Genomic DNA, 16,969 nt, shown 5'->3' on the forward strand with positions numbered 1-16,969 from the left:
TAGCTGTTACCCACGGCTTTGCACGCAATCTTTAGAACCGAAGTACTTATATTACTTAGTAAAAGCAATTATGATGTAATATGATGGGAGTCCTGTAAACATTTTAAAACGTAAGTAGGCATACATCAGGTAAATATTATTTAAGTTCATGGTAAATAGTCTCAAAGTTTAACTTAATTATTATATCATGTTTGGCACGTGTATGAGTATTTCTGGTTCTAATTAATTATATACATAACGTCACAGCTGAATCTGCCTTGTCATCCCAATCAAGAAAACACAAATCTCGGATCACACAGGTCTCGGAAACTTACTTCGGTCAAAAAGTGTATATTTCCAGTACCATAGTAGAGTTTGCCTTGTTGTTCTGATGAAAAAAAAATATATATAGTTTCCAGTAACATAGTAGAGTTTGCCTTCTCCTGATGAAGAAAAAATAGATATAGTTACGTAGGACCGAGATGCCTACTTCGGTTAAAAAGTGCCTACTTAAGACCGTTTAAATTCACTTACCTACTATGTCACAGTTTAGCTTGCCATATTGCCTCGATCAAAATACTATATATGTTCGATTATCTAGTTCTTGGAAATCTATTTTGGTCAAAACCGTGTTGACATGGTTGAGTTTGCCTTGTCCTGATGAAGAAAATACACACATAAGTAGGACCGAAAAGTCTATTATGCCTAGGGGGAAGTCCTACCTACTTCTTATGTACTTTCGGTATAAGGGGTAAATCCTTATTAAGTTTAAGCAACATTCCAAATTAACGTTTGGACTGTAGCCAGGGAAAGAATGAATTGCTGAGGCATTTCAGTGTTCATTTCTCTGTTTTCCATAAGCCACTGTTAAAATGTAATATCACAATGTCAAGGAAGCCCACCAGTTTAAAGTAACTTATGTGAAAACATTCATAACTTTGTTCATTAAGGTTGGTTACATAACAGTGTTTAAATAATATTTAAAATGCATTAGATTATTAAATCCATCACTGGCGCAATCTGGATTAAAACTTATATATTAACTTCATATTTACTATCTGCATTACACTACTGATCAATCACTGTTTACTTAATATTTCATCAAATTTAAATGTAAACAGATGTGTCAGCCAATTTGTCTACATAAAACTGCAGGTTTGAACAGCTGTTTAGTGCCAGTTTAATTTGGAGTATGAACCGTAAAAACTAAATTTTTTCTGAATTTCAAAATATTCAAGGTAACTTTTCTTTTCTTTTTCTTCATAAAAACCTTCCTCGGATTTCAATGAACGTTTTACAAAAATAACCATTCGAATTGGTCCAGCCATTATCGAGGTTAGCGCTTACCAACACATTTCGCCATTCATTTTTATTTATCTATATATATAAAAATGAAACTGTTCGTGTGTAACAGCATCACTCACAAACGGCTGGACGGATTCGCCTAATTTTTTTTTTAATTTGTTCGTCTTGATCTGTAGAAGGTTATAGGATACTTTTTATCCCTTTCCCGATTCAGGATTCCGCCCCACTGGTTACAGAAATACCCGTAAGAAATGCATTGCAGCAAACATATGTTATTAAGTGAAAGAGTCTTTTCAAATTTTTAATCAGCTGTTCTTTGTAAACATATATAATGCGACAAAAAATATATTTATATATAAATTTCTTTACACTTATAGTTTTAAAGCATAGAGTAAGCTTAAGAGAAACGACAAATTTTGTTTAAACTGTTTCTGCAATCATAATATATAAAAATGAATGTTTGTGTGTTTTGTCCTTTATAGACTCAGAAACTATTGGACCGATCACTATGAAAATTTGTATTTTTCTATGTAGAAGGTTTATACGCAATGCCCATTGATGTAACTAACCACCAGGCTGTACTGCAAGATATAAAAGTTATCAAAGCGCCTGCACATTATAAACTGCAATTACAACACAGTAGTTACGTATATTAAAATATCCAAACACTATTTGAAGGCAAAGAAATATACGGGCAAAGCTTAAGAGACGCGTGCGAAGCCGCGGGAAACAGCTAGTAAGATATATTATTCCGTCTGAATTAATTTTGTTTTGAACATATATTTGCCAGTAGTTCCGCCAGCTGTTCGACGAGGCAACAATGTGGTATGCTACAATTGCTGTTATTCAAAGGATTTTTCTCGTGGCCCGTGATATACTGCGACTCCCTCCTAAAGGGTATATTTTTATCTCTGCTAATACTGATAAGATATTGGCAGTTTAATTTCCGATTCGAAAACGTAGAGATAAGACAGTGAATTATTAACGGAAACAGTTAAACGTTGTTTACTGTTAAGGTTAAACATTTCTACAGGTATAACTATTATTATGCCAGTTATTACATAATTTTTAGGTAAGAATAATATATGTATGTTTCAATACTATTACATTAGCGATGTAGTATTATAATGTGATTAGCGATACTACATCTTTTTTCTATGCTTTCAAGTGTATTTTCTTCATAAAGTACAACCACTTATCTTCCATCAATAGCTTACAACTAACTGATTCTCATTATTTCAGTTGAGAGCCTAACTGAAGAGCTTTTTTCCACACAGCCTATTCACTTTTACAAAACAGGAAGATTTTAGGAATGTGAGAACTGTAACTTGTGTTGAATTTGTTAAAATTTTTCTGAAACAATGACCAAGTCCGACTCAAATTCTTTCTGAAAAACTAAAAAATTATTTTTATCAAAACAACCAAAGAATTTGTATGGAAATTATAAGATTAAAGGTCGAGGTGGCAAATCACAAATTGCCTCAGAGCGCTCAGATAACAGATACGCTATCAGTCCCACCCGCAGATAATATTTACAGATATCCAGACACAGCACACAAACAGAATATTAAAACATTAGGAACTTAACTATGTATGTATATTCTCTCTAAAATCATGTTATTTGTCATTTGCACCTCCTAAAACCATATATATTTTGTCTGGGAGGATGAGCAGAATACGTTGATAACGTCAAATTCGTGATTTGCCAGGTCGACCTTTAATGTTATAATTTCCGAAGAAATATATGTAGGCTTCACAATTTTGCACAAAAAATTTATTTAAATAACTTACTTTTTTTAATGTTTTTCCGTGTACTCTATGTGGTACCTAAAACAGTAATTTTCCTTAAAAATTAATCAATCGTACGCCCAGCCGGGTACACAATAGTCTAAGGTATTTATTTAAACACGGGATCACATTTAACAAACTACCAAGAATGACAAACAATAAAACGTAATAATGTAATGCATAGCATCATGTACTCTATGGAGCGCATGACACGGTTTACGAAAGGCTGGTGTGTACCCGACAGCGAGTTTGTGATAGATCGTGTATACCCGATGGAGTACATGCCGTGAATGTGGCTTTTTATTTGTTTTGTTTTTTTACATTTAAATATAAATTATAATGTACTTATGTACATTTTAACCTTGTGTTAAGCTAAAAATAAACTGTGTTTTGAACATAAAATGGTTTGGAAAAGAGCTCTTAAATTATGAACCTACTATATGATTGTATAGTTTTTCTTTTCTTATGTAAGTGTAAGCTCTTTTATTTTGTTAAAAGCTCTTTAAATTATATGTTCAATAGCAATGGAAATATATACAATAGGCCTACTACTGTTTTAATAGTAACGTATCTTCTTTTTATGATAAAAAAAAGACAAATTTATTGAACACATTCCATTTCTGAAATGGTGTAAAATAAAAAAATGATAGGAATAGCCTCTAAATATATTGGAATGATAGACTATTGTTTACATATAACTAAATTTTAATTGTACTTGAACTAAATGGGTAGGGTACGATAAGCGGACCCGGTTTTTTTATATTGAAATTGGCAAACGATATTACTTAATCATAACCACCGATATAATCAATCGATACTGATTATTTAAGTTATTTGTTCAAAATAATTAATCTATATCAACAGCTGTAAAGACTTTCAAACAATACACGTAAGGTAATATTTAAATTTTACATATAAGTAACATTTGATTATTAAAAATGGCAGTCAATTTCCGAAAACTACACGACATTGCTTTGAAAGATGATAAGACATGTTTTACGTGGCTTCAACATGTTGGACTCGTACCGAAAAATCCATTATGTGATATTTGTGGGAAAGAAATTACTGTAACTGTGAGAGGAGCAAATATGGTCGTCTTCAGTTTTCCTAATTTTGCTTATAATAATTTGTTTCATCAATATGATTGTTATTGAGGACTATAGATACTTTTATATCGATTGATAGTCTAGGATTTGAGATGCGAATATTAGGTATCGATGATTACATTCTTTGATATAAAAACCCGGGTCTGCTTATCGTACCCTACCCGAACTAAATACATAATTAACGGTTTGTGGTCATTATCTTTTAAGATTAGTTACAGTTGTTAAAACATTTTGTGTCATACAAAATGGTTTATAAATTACCAACTGTGGCAAGTAACTTTTATTAATGAGTGTCCAAACAAATATATAACACACTCCTTTTCTATACAAAAAGGGAGTTTACACTTAATGCTACCCTCTTCACACCTTCTGAGTATTTGAAATTCAACATTTAAAATGAACACTCATAAAAATATGTTCTTGTATGTGAGTTCAATATTTATATTTATTTGTGTATTAAAAAGCCTGACTTGTTATATTGTATTGATTTTTAAATAAATGTTACTTTTTACGCGTTCTCTGTAAGTAATGACATTGTGCATTTTTATTTCGTAAATACCCAAGACTTATTATCTTTTAAAGATGTCATGTCAACATTAGATATACAGATGGAAGACTACAGGTACAAAAGAGATTAATTTTAAAAGAAATGTTCCACTTATTTAAAGAAAAACTTCTAAAATTAGTTTTTCAAATGTTTGTAAATTTAGGCCCAAGAACTACGTCCTTGGTTGAAAAAATGGAACACATAAAGTACATGTGTCTGTGCACACATTACACCAGCTTATGTGCTCATCATATTAATGATGAGAGGAGCGAAAATGCAAGATTTGTCCTGGATGATAAAACCTCTTTGAATTCTTCTCATTTCCGCCTAGTAAAGATAATGTAATTCACCTTCTCAGCACAATTATATGAATTTGTGTAAATAAAGCCCAAGTGGTAGTGAATTAAAGACTTATTGTATAACCAATTGAATAATGAAATAATAGATAAAGTGGCTTACAAAAGTGGGTAACAGATAGATGTTCAATATAAATAGTAGTACTGTAATTAGCATCAGTGATTATATTGATGATATTTTTGAAATTATTTTTAAAAGGCTTAAATACATATATAAATAAATAATCAGCAAAAGTAACATTACACTACAATGAGGTAAAAGAAAACTTAAAATAAGGCCATGCAGTAATTAATTGTGAATTTATGGAGTTAACTTGTATTATCAACTAAACATTGTCTATATCATTCCTTTTAAATATATTGGAATTGGAAATTATCTAACGATAATTTTTCTGTAAGTGCGTCCATAAGAGTGAAAGAGTAATAAGTTGCTTATTATTTATTTTATAGAAAATGTACTAAAACTACCAACTTCTTTACAAAAATAACTGGTCAATAAATGTCCTATTGTAAAATATCATTGCCTCCATCTCCGGATCCCCGATATATTTTTATGCCATAAGCCGATGTCTTAAGTGTCGTACTTTGTGATTCTGTTAAACTTCGGTTAAATCGGAATTGAATTCGTTCAACTAAACAATACACTATGCCACCACCTGGTTTTAACTTGACACATGACTGTTCTATAAAATCACATGTTTATATGCAGCTGGCTATGTAAATCATTTAAAGAATAAATATAACTGCCATTAAAACAAACTATTTAATGAGACGTTTGTTACTGTTAAAATTATCTTGTCATGTAAGACCACCATCATTGTTTGAGAGTTCTTAATTGTGACAGTTATTTGTATTCACTTTTGTGTACTATGTGATCACTTAAATTTGTTATTTTTTTCATGCTTTACAGAACTAGATTTTTTATGTTTTAGAATTAGTCAAATTGGTCTAGCCGTTCTTGAGATCAGTGCTTACCAACACATTTTGCGATTCATTTTTATTTATAAGGTATTTTGAATCTGCAAATAAATGTTTATTTTATAGTTTTAAACAATATTAAAATTGGTTTTATGATTTCCTACTTGATCACGTTAATGCACAAATTTTTGTCTTTGAATACACAAGATTTAAAATATACAAAATAATTATTAAAACTTAAATCAAGAGTAAAATTTATAATCATGTACATTCATATTATATTATTAATCTTTATTTTTCTCGTATGTTTCAGATTCAAAAAGTTCGTATAAGGACTGTTTGGAATTTTAAAATCACGAAAAGTATATCTTACTAGGCCTAATGCCTTAATAACATTATGCCAGCAATGAGTGTTTTGAAACATTGCTTGAGAAAACCTTTTTTTAATTCATCACATTAGTGGTTATGAAGTGTATATGTAAAAAATTAAATATCCACCCAAATAATGTAATTTAGTTTAAATCAGATGTATACGGTTTCAAAACAGCACAAAAATCATAGCAACCAATATGTTGTTTAACTGTTAGTACCAGATGTAAAAAGATGTCAACAAAAGCCTCAAAACTTGCTGATAAAGAAAATTACAAACATCCATTATATATTTCTCAAAATGGCTCATGGAAAATTATTAAAAGTCTCTATTTAGATGAACACACAAGCGAGTTTACAAATATTTCAGCAATATATAACCATTACAAGCTTCAGCATGCAAACCTTAATTTTAATCAGCTCTTTAAAGTAGAAGAATACATAAACAATAAAATTAAAGGACATGAAAACAGCAAATTCAATTCAACAGTGTTTGATACGTTTCATAAAGCTTTTGAACATTTTATTGCCAATTACGAGAGTATGAAAAATAATAGATCTGTTATTTCTAGTCAATCAGTACCTGAAGAAGTGGAATGTGCTTTTCACCCAGGCACAATAACATCATTTATTTTTCCAGACAGTGCCAAATGTGAACATTCTCATCAATTTGATTATAACCTCGTAGATGGGCAAAACTCTTCAATTATTGTTGACTCTTTTCATAAGGCTTTTCAACAGTTTGTAGCTAGCTATGAGTACCATAAATCTTTTGCCTTCAATAATTCGCTTGTAGTATCTGAAGTAGAAAACTGGTTACCGCTAGTTACATCATCACCAAAACAGGCAGTTGACACAATACTCAAAAATTCTCATCACTTTCATGATGATCAGACATCATGTTCAGTATCAAATCAGTCTTGTGAAATGAACTTGTTATATAATGGTAGTGAGGATAGTATATTTGATCAAATGGAAGAAACAGTAAAATCAGATGTTGATAAAAATTATAAATTCACAGTTCAGATGTTACTCTCATAAAGTTGAATCCGTACCTAGAAATTCAACTGGTAGTATTGGTTTAGGATCTGAATTTGATTCAGAGGTAATAAATAAATGTCTTAAACAAGATAGGATATCACAGAAAACAAGCAAATACCTTAAAAGAACAAAGTGTAAAAAACTGAACTCATTGAAGAATGATTTAAAAAATAATCATTCATTGTTGACTTCAACAGTAAAATGTAATAAAATCAGTACTGCCTCAAAAAGTATTAAAGGCAATTTAAGTGTCAAGAAAACAAAGATTTGTAAAAGCAGAACTAAATCAAAATGTACAATCTGGGATTTGACTCCAAGAATCATGCTAAAAGATAAACTAATAGAGAGGATACTTAAAGAAGACCCAAATTTCTCAATGCACTGCCCAGAATATAATAACTGATTTTAATTCTTGACAAAGCCTTTATAAAATAATTTCTACCTAAAAATAATTGAGGTGAGTGTAAAAAACTTTAAATATTAGTTTTTAAAGCAGCTTTCTATTCTTGAATTCAATATTCAATTGTTATTGTAAATTATTCTGGATTCCACTTAGTACCAGTATGTACCAGGTGTCCTGAAAGTCCTCCCTTCTTCCTTAATTTTTGAACAGTTGAGAATTTTAAAATCTTTAGGGATATGTAATATATTGTGAGGTTTTTTTGACGGATATATAAAATTTCAGATATATATATTAAATTCTGTCCTCCCAAAATGGGTGGTGAGGGGTAACTAAAAGTTTTAAATAGAAATACCCATTGAGTTATACTTCAAAATGATGTTCTTAATAAGACAAAATGAAGTTTACAAAAAGAATTTTGACCATTATGTTCAAAGTAGATGCCTTTTGAAGAAAGGCCACATTTAAACTACAATTGAACTCTTGTTGGATAGATACAACTTAGAGATCTCTAATTTGCAAAATTGTTTCTTTTGTCTTGATTATAAAATAAGGTGGCATATAATGAGGTTAATGTTAACTTTTACTTACTCGTACAAACACCCATTTCTGTGGAAGGACAAATATTTTTAACAGTAATTCCATAACTTAACATCAAAAACCTCCTCAAGTGATATTATTACAATCACCAAAGAAAACTTAAAAATTTTCAACCGTTCAAATGTTAGGGTGGACGTGGAGGACTTTTGAGACACCTAATATGTCAGAACATGAGCACCTGTAAAAGGTTTAAACTTAAAAAAATGGCTAAAAGGCAATGGATTTATTTGTAAACAAAGAAAACTTTAGAATAATTAGGCATATACTCCATTAGGAAATCACTTATTACACTAGGGAATCCTATACAATCTTACTGTACATGATATTAGTTGATCATGTAATTGTCAATCAATTACAACACTGTCAAATTAACTAAATAAAAGTGCCAGAAATTGATAAGTAAGAACGAGAATGAAGAAGTTGTGTTTCTTGTGCGTATTACTAAAAAGGGAAGATACATATTAAGAAAGAGAAGGAAAATGAACCTATGACCAAGGAGGTTGTTAAAGTCAATCAGTTTTTGGACAATTTTCAAGTTTTTTCCTTGGTTTGGTTAATTTACCTTGATAGTTTTTCCTGCAAGTGGCAACAGAGATAATATTTTTAGTCGAATGTTGGCATCCGGTTTACGTAAAACCATATCTGGTTTTGTAGTTTGTGTTGTTTTATCATGTTTAAAACACTACAAGATAGATGTTTTATAATTATATTATAACCTACATTGTACCTGTAACGCAGCCAAAAGAGAATATTAAAAATATGGATAATGCTGCCACCACTGGATGATTCCGAAAGAAATGAATTATAACACCAAAGTTTAAACTTAAAAATACACCTTTTTTCTACTGACTTATTTAGAAAACTTTTACAATTTGGAAAGGTTTCAATAGAACACTCTTGATTAAATTATTATATTTAACTTCATTGTTTAAAGAATTTAGAAAATTATTATAATAGAGCTACAGAGAATGACATGTTACTGATTCTGAGGTTTGATCTAGACTGCTTTCTAGCACATGCAGGTACTAATTCTGCAGTCAGTAGTCTTTTTGCTGTCCTACTCATTTACTTTCAAAACTGCTTTGAACTTAATATGTCTTTAGTCAATAATATTAAGACTTTTAACAAAAAGGATAAAACAATTTTTTAAAACAGATCAAGCATAATGTCTGTATAAATTATTATATCTGTTAATTTAGTGATCAATATTATTTAAACTACAATTCATATTAGGTATAGGTTTTACATACCAGTATAAACAGTAATATTTCACACCATTCCTTATGTAACTTTTGAAATTTTATTCATTTTAAAGTCCCATCTCTGCATTCCTCGTAACATCATTGCTTTAAGATGGTTTATAATTTGCCTCCTAAAGGGAGATAGTCAGAAACCAGACCTTAAACTATAAAATGTTTCCTAACATACCTTAGAAGTACTGATGAACATTGAAAGAATCTTCAATCTCTCACTCTTATCTTATCTCTCTCTCCATCTGACAATTTAAGAAGACATCTACCTGACTTATAGTTATTATAGCACAAATAATGTGAATCCAATAACAGAAACCAAGTCTAAAGCCTATGAATCCAAACAAAACAGTTATGTTCAAGGGATTTGGATTATTATAATATGATAATGAAACATTATCTAAAGCATTTACTACTAGGAAATACCCTACAGAGACTATTTAGAAAGTCAAATTTTTAAGTCTAAAAATATAAACAACCGCATCACCAAGAAAAATTATACATATGATACGAAATTTATTACACAGTATTTTCCTGGAGTACAGAAAACTAACAAAACTTCTTACATTTTAGAATCATCTCCCTTGACATACAATTTGTTATCAAAACTCCCTTGATTATTTTTAGCAAAGCCCCTAATTTAAAGAACTTTCTGGTTGGACCTAAATTATTGCTTAGCTGAATTCCAAATTCAGATACTAATATAAACTTTTTAAGTTGTCATTCTTGTGAACACAAACTGTTGTGCTGTATGAAAAATTCTAAATCCTTGAAAAACCTTGTGTATTGTAGTCCTGAGTGTGGAGTACGTTCTGCTTGATAGTAGAGCTTTTAAGAGGCATCTATAAGGAGTTGCTAGTAATGGTAATTACCACAGACGTCTAGTAGGCAACAGCAGAAATATAAAAATGTCAGTTAAATAGTCACATATGACTTTCCTAATCCTGAAGATCTTGTTATTTACGTATATCTTATTTAGATTAGTCTCTTTGTAATTTAATTTGGACCATTATCTATATCCTCCCCAAAATTCAATTATTATTTTTTGTGTCTTATTTAGTGAGTATTTAATGGAAAACCAATGATACCAATGAAGTTAAGTGTATTTTAGCCTAAAATAATTTGTATGATGGTTTAGGACTGACACTATAACAGGGGCTCACCAAATTCCTTCTTCCAAAATACTGAGCTTGTCACAATAATATTTCCCTTGTTTAATAATTTTATAGGTACATATTTCTTGAAAGAAATGTTCTTTGTTTAAGGTTAGTGGACAAGAAAAGCTGGTGAAAAGTCATGGCATGTAACATCTCGAAGAACCAAGTAAAGTTCCAGAGTACAAAACATTGACATTTATAAAAGATGAAGAACCGAAAAATTGTGTTCCATAAATGTTTCTGGTGATTTTTAGGAAGTAAGATGTTAGTAATGTTCTGATTTAAGAAAGAAAATTGTACATTAAAGCCAATTTGTTTGCAAATCAATAATATGAAACTCTGTTTTAGAAGTAATAATTCTTCTTAATGTTAATATTTTTTAAATGTAAGATTGTTATTTCTATATTTTTAATTTTTTGTTTTCAGAAACAAATAAAAGTTTTATTTTGCAACTTTTTTACTTTTTATTTTAAATAGTCCTTCTAGCTCAGACGGAAAAATTAGGTAGATTTTGTAACTGAAATTTAAAAATATTACTAATTTATTCTCACAGGATTTACATGTACCATATTAAATATCTCGAAACCATTATACTCAAGATACCAGAGACCTTGAATCTCACATGGCCACTGCTACTTATGAAGGTACTGGAGTCTGATAGATGCACTTGGTCCCTATCTCCCTAAGGCCAAAGACTGTGCTCCTTAATGCCATAAACTATTGAAGGCCAGGAGTTACTTAAGATCAGGAACTCCCTCAGTCCTACAAGTTGGGAGTACCTGGAGGTTGCAAAGGCCGGAAACAGCTAGAATCCAAAAACTATCAAGTGGCCAGTAGCCATTTGCCCAGAAAAATTTCCCAGGGGCCAGGAGTTCCCAGAGGGCATTAGCTTATAGAGGATGGGAGCTCCTAGAAACCAAAATCTCATAATGTAGGATCCTCTATAGACAAGAAGCTGCCAAAGATCAGAAGCTTATAGAGTTTCAGAATTAATGTACATTTTAGAGGCTTTCACCCAGGTAATGTTTGAAAGTGTCAAATACGTCTTTATAAATAACAGAAGCTACCTGAATCTTGTGGTGGGCAAGCCATAAGATTTTGTTTTATGTTTTAATACTATTTTCATCAAAGATTTTAGTGCTCAAGTGGTTTATGCTATCATTAAAATCAACAGCAATTGAGCCAGTTTGAATAAAGTCCATAAGTCCACAAATTATTGAAAATGAAGTAAATCCAGTTCCAGTTAAGTTTAGTATGAGGGTGGTGAAGTTCACACATTGACCACAAAAACACACCAGACATTGGCCACAAGGAGATGCACAAACTTTTTACTCTCAGAAAAAACGTTTTTAGAATAACAGTGCTGTAAGTAAACCACCTGAGAACAAATTGTTGTTTTTCTGTTGATGTTAAGTGCATTTTGATGATCTGGTTAAGTGAATAACAAAATATGAATGTGTTTTTGTCATTTTAATGAAATTTTTTCAAGAAAACAAACAACTAGAACATCTGTGATCAAAATCATTTTACTTCTGTAACATGTACAAAACGAGGTTTTGTCTTGTTTTAACTGAAATACCTTTGAAATAAAAGACTATTTTGACAGTTTACAAAAATTGTTTTAACAGTGTATATTTTTTTGGTTAAATTAAGTATGATGATGTTGATAGGGACCCTGATTACAATGCTAGTGAAAGGGTAGGGCTAGTGTTTTGGACGGAATAGCATGTTGTAAAAGGCTTGTGTTGTATTCTATTTTTTCAGAGACAGGAAATAAATCTGCTGATAGGCCTAGTTTAATTGGACCTGTCAACTAACTAAAATCAAAGAAAAGAACCATAAATACTGATTCCCATAAGTAAATGTAGCAAAAAGATGCAGAAATCCAGGAAAATGATAAGTGACCAAAAGAGAAAAGGTTTTAATAAGAAGTTGTTTTAAAATGATCCATGTATAATGAAGTGTACATGTAAAGAGAAAGAACATTTTGGAATATAGCAGATTTTGGAAAGCAAAATTCTTATATTTGTGGTTTGATTCAAAAGTATGAAGTGAAAAGGAGGTGCCCAAGAACGGATGGAAGTTTATAAAGAAAGGGTACGAATAATTGATTTTTTAAACAGCTGAAGGCCTATCTATCCAAGTATTCAACATTTCTTTTTGAAAGCAATATTTTTGTCTTAAGGTAGAGTTATTAGGACTCTAAAATAATTTGAAGATGATAAGTCACCAAGTGAAGATCATCAAGGAGTTAAAGGTTGTGCATCTAGCAAAATACCAGAAGATATCAAGTAAATAATGGAACAAATAGGTTTATTGCCATCTAATAAGAGCAATTACACAAGAATGCACAATGAATACAGGAAGTATCTTTCTGAGTCACTAAATATAAGGAAAATATTATATATACAGGGTGATTCAAAACTAAACGGCAATCTCTCGGGAGCTTATTCTATAGCTAAAAACAAGTAAAAAAGTTCATATAACCATATGCCCGGAAACGCTTCGTTAGCGAGTTACGCCTAGCGAAAGATTTCGCCCGGATTTCAGAACCCTTGGTGAAGTCAGGCCGTATAAAAATGGTAAAGGTAGTTACAAAGATACAAATACGATTGTTTTTTATGTTTTTATATCTGACAAATTTATTAAAATTCGTCCCAGAGCTGTAAATGCAATACTTTCAGAGATATCTTACGTAAAACACAAGAATTGGTCCAAAGAAATAACACATTTTTGTGTTTAACGTAAGATTACTTCCATAAATGTTAAATAAAGGTCATTTTTTTCTTAAACAGATTTGTAGAACATTTAATTCTGAAAAGATTCATGTGAATTACTTAGGAAAAAAATTAATAATAGGTATTGAAATTTAGCTTTATTTAAAAATAAAACAGACGCACAAAAATGCATATTCTTATCTGCATAAAATATTAACTAATGTTTAGGTTGTGAGTAACAGCTGATCATTTATTCAACACTTTTTATCGTCATATTTTCTTTGCAAATGTTGGCAATATCAGCTGATCAACAATTAAGTTCATGAAGTAATATTTGAATAACCTTTATGGAGGTTTTTGTGTTGTGGCGTGTGAAGATTGTATTTTGTGAGATCCTGTGATTATTTGGAAATATTTTATACAAGTGTATCAAATATTTTATTAAATATTTTTAAAAAAGTGTATGTAATTATCTTAGTAAATAATGGCAGATAATGTAAATGGTATGTATTCGTTTGAAGAGTATACGGACATGATACTGATTTACGGCAAAGTTAACAAGAATGGTTTAGCTGCAGTTCAGGAATATACTTTTCCACACGATACTTTTCCACATCGAAGAACACCTGACCGCAAAACATTTGAAGCTGTGGAGAGACGACTTAGAGAAACTGGTAGCTTTAAACCGAAGCGAATAGATACTGGTCGTCAACGTAGCGCAAGGAACTATAATAATGAACAAGCAATAATAAATGCTGTAGAATTATCACCAACCACAAGCACCAGACGATTATCACGTCAGTTAAATATTTGCCAGTCAAGCGTATGGCGGACACTTCATGAAGCACAGTTGTACCCATTCCATATAACTCGTGTTCAAGACTTATTACCACAAGATCTTAATAAACGGAAGATGTTCTGCCGCTGGTTAAGAAGAAATTGTTTACGACATCAGTATTTTCTTCGGCGTATTCTCGTTACTGATGAATCCTGTTTTACTAGAAATGGAATTGTAAATTTTCGTAATACCCATACTTGGGCGTACGACAACCCACATGAAACTGCGACGAGGCATTTTCAACATACATTTTCAGTCAATGTATGGCTTGGTGTTCTGGGTGATAATTTGATTGGTCCATTTTTCCTCCCTAATCGACTTAATGGAGTAGCGTACTTAAACAAACCTGCCTACCCTCTTGGAAGATATTCTGTTCAAAACAGAATAAATGCATGGTTTATGCACGACGGAGCACCTCCACATTTTTCTAATGATGTGAAAAACTATTTAAATGATACATACGGTAGACAATGGATTGGTCGAAATGGACCAGTAAAATGGCCACCACGTTCTCCTGACCTCACGCCAGCAGACTTTTTCTTATGGGGTTGGATGAAGTCAATTGTTTATTCAAAACGGATTAACACCATAGAGGAGTTATGTAATCGCATTACAGAGGCGGCAGAAACTATCAAGAATGCTCCAAACGTTATGAAACGCGCTAGAAAAGAGTGGATTCGTCGTGCGAAAACGTGCATTGCTAACAACGGAGGACACTTAGAGCAACTATTATAGGTGATTATTACAGTTTTATAAAGGTAAATACATTTTATGTTAATGTTCAGTCTAGAATAAATGATCAGCTGTTACTCACAACCTAAACATTAGTTAATATTTTATGCAGATAAGAATATGCATTTTTGTGCGTCTGTTTTATTTTTAAATAAAGCTAAATTTCAATACCTATTATTAATTTTTTTCCTAAGTAATTCACATGAATCTTTTCAGAATTAAATGTTCTACAAATCTGTTTAAGAAAAAAATGACCTTTATTTAACATTTATGGAAGTAATCTTACGTTAAACACAAAAATGTGTTATTTCTTTGCACCAATTCTTGTGTTTTACGTAAGATATCTCTGAAAGTATTGCATTTACAGCTCTGGGACGAATTTTAATAAATTTGTCAGATATAAAAACATAAAAAACAATCGTATTTGTATCTTTGTAACTACCTTTACCATTTTTATACGGCCTGACTTCACCAAGGGTTCTGAAATCCGGGCGAAATCTTTCGCTAGGCGTAACTCGCTAACGAAGGGTTTCCGGGCATATGGTTATATGAACTTTTTTACTTGTTTTTAGCTATAGAATGAGCTCCCGAGAGATTGCCGTTTAGTTTTGAATCACCCTGTATATATATTTAACTTTATATGTATAGAATATAAATTTTACTTGCATTTTTTGTCCCTAAAAATTACAATTTCAAAAGATCTGATATTTAAAAAAATAAAAATGAGTGATCCTGATCTAAGACCGTAATAAAAAGGAAAAAATTGAACTGGACATGAACTTTATTTGAGAAAGACAAAGCTAGCAAGGAAGTGCAAAAGTGAAACAGAATCAGCCACAAAATCCAGACAGCTATGTCTGCAGTTTCAATCTTCAAAAGGCTCTCCCTTTCCCAGTCTTAACAGTATCAGATGTATATTATAAAATAAATTTATACTGTTACAAATTGACAAATCTAGCAAGGAAGTGCAAAAGTGAAACAGAATCGGCCACAAAATCCAGACAGCTATGTCTGCAGTTTCAATCTTCAAAAGGCTCTAACTTTCCCAGTCTTATCAGATATACACAGTATCAGATGTATATTATAAAATAAATTTATACTGTCATAACAATGATGTACATAATGTTGAAAATAATAATGGGGGTTTCTGTGTGAACAAAACTATAGCAGGGAGAGGATCTCAGGAAATATCAATCTTGTATTATAAAACATTTAAAATTACAGGCTAAAAACAAAAACAAATTTACTATTTACAGCGTTAATTGCACTGGGAAAAACTGGAATATAAAATGAACGAAGCATTAATTAGATTTGTTAAGAGTAATGAAACAAGCCTTGAGGTTATTGATCAGAACCGTCTAGCCACTCATTCTTGCCAAATGTTTCAGACTTTAGATCTGTGGAACATGCAACTAAGGATAAGATAATCTACCTCTCACAACACTGGTAAGAACTTATGACAGCTTGCTTGTATAAGAAAAAGTTTATTATTTCTGAAATGAGCTGTAATGAGATCTTTGTGACCTAAACTTTAGAAGGAAAACTTTTTTGGGAATGAGGAAATGCTTTTTGCGCACACTGAGAGGCTTGTCTCCTCAATAGTGCCATACTCCTGTAGGATTATTGTCCCACGGACTACTGGTTAAAAAACCCGTCATCACCGAGAAACTGTTAAGCACATTACTTCAGACAAGGCCTGTGAGTTATGCCACTAGGACCTTCCTCGTCGAGGGAATCAGAGAGGCCGACCTTTTTCACTAGAGGTACAGACCGAACATAGTGCTTCATACAGTTCCAGGTGTCCTTTCCCTGGAGCACAGCTCCAACAATGTTCTCGGGAGTGACTGCGAAGCCAATTTCAGCAGA

The 16,969-nt window shown here is 31.5% G+C and overlaps 2 long non-coding RNA genes across 2 annotated transcripts; both read left to right on the forward strand.

The window, feature by feature from the left end:
- Window positions 1-1,983: 1,983 nt before the first annotated feature.
- Window positions 1,984-6,832, forward strand: LOC124369422. The gene is made up of 2 exons (XR_006923069.1): window positions 1,984-2,356; window positions 6,313-6,832. It is a non-coding gene; the product is annotated as an uncharacterized LOC124369422 (long non-coding RNA).
- A 553-nt stretch (window positions 6,833-7,385) lies between these two features.
- LOC124369415 lies at window positions 7,386-11,268 on the forward strand. The gene is made up of 2 exons (XR_006923068.1): window positions 7,386-7,866; window positions 10,925-11,268. It is a non-coding gene; the product is annotated as an uncharacterized LOC124369415 (long non-coding RNA).
- Window positions 11,269-16,969: the final 5,701 nt, after the last annotated feature.

This window comes from Homalodisca vitripennis, chromosome 1, assembly GCF_021130785.1.
Source record: "Homalodisca vitripennis isolate AUS2020 chromosome 1, UT_GWSS_2.1, whole genome shotgun sequence".
In the NCBI taxonomy this organism is placed as follows: Eukaryota; Metazoa; Arthropoda; class Insecta; order Hemiptera; family Cicadellidae; genus Homalodisca; species Homalodisca vitripennis.